Source organism: Theobroma cacao, chromosome 7 (genome assembly GCF_000208745.1).
Source record: "Theobroma cacao cultivar B97-61/B2 chromosome 7, Criollo_cocoa_genome_V2, whole genome shotgun sequence".
Lineage (NCBI taxonomy): Eukaryota > Viridiplantae > Streptophyta > Magnoliopsida > Malvales > Malvaceae > Theobroma > Theobroma cacao.
Window position 1 is genome coordinate 11,014,020 of NC_030856.1, and position 1,408 is coordinate 11,015,427.

The window sequence follows — 1,408 nt, forward strand, 5'->3', positions numbered from 1 at the left end:
AATGATTTTGGATTAGAAAGAATGTCTATAAAGATTGTGAGATTTGATGTGTGAGGATGTAATGTTGAAGAAAATAAAGGGTAAGAATTATACATGCAAAGATTTAAGATTTGTTTGGTAAAGTTGCTACCATGTATGATTGTGTAAGCATGGGATTAACTATTAAATTTGGGTAGGAAATTATTAGTCGATTTGCTTCCATGCATAAGTACAATTAAGTGAATTAGGTTTGAATGGTTGCTAGGAAGCATATAAGTAGAAGAAGTGTGCTAGGGTGGCGTGCCGGACGAGGTAACGAGTGATTGGCAAGTAGGATTAGTTATACAAGCACTTGAATCAATAGCAACGTAGCGTCCCGCAATTGTGAGGTGAGTAGGGGGTGCCTATTTTAAAATTCCCATAACTATGTATATATAAGTATATATGTTGGTTTACTTTAAATGCAAATTTGTGGAAAGCATGAGCTGGTAGAAATCCTAGGTATTTTGAGGGTGCTTAAATGTTTGAAAATTTTTTGATTATATATATATATATATAAGCTATATACGTAAAAAGAGTTTTTAAATCGGGAAACAAGCTTTTTAATACAATTCCTATCAAAATGTACCTTATAGTTTGTGTGGTGTGCATTCGTGAATAAAACATATATTCACCATGCAGATTGATCTTTTAAACTCATGCAAAGGTTTTATGTTATAAAGTCTTATAAGGAATTTCATCATCTTACAATGTTGAATGTTTCAGAAATGGTTTTGAGATAAGCTTTTAAGAACTTAATTTGATTTTTAAATGGTTTTGTCAAACCGAGAGATTCGAGAATAGGTCGAATGTCACATCGGGATAGTGTGACTCTTGTGCACAAGTGAGCTCTAGTTAGAGAATCTTTGGGTTGCCGACGAGCTGTTAGCCATGGTGAAGGCCACGGCTTGTGATATATATACACGTGGCTAGGCCACCAGTTATATATGCGATTGTGACCACTTGATTACTTCAATGTCGGGCAACATCATTGAGATTGCCATGGCTATAGGATCCGGTGAAGTGAGGCTCTCGGATGTTATTACATGGAAATGGGTCCACGAGTTCTTTATTTTATCACCTACTCGAGAGTAAAATCTCTTTGGGGTTTTCAACTTGTATTCCTACGCATGGTGAGAACTATAAGGTTTTCGAGAGCTTACATATTTATAAAATGATGTGGATTTAATCCCTCGCGTACGAGCTGAATTATAAATTTGCATATGAGCTTTGATAGTGCTTAATTTTACGAGAGCATGCATGTATATATGGAGTTGATTTGAGTAAAGTTATAAAAGGGTTTCAACGGTAGAAACTTTTATTCGCATTGGATTTGATATATATATATATATATATATATATGGTTGAAATAATTATCTTAGTTTAAATT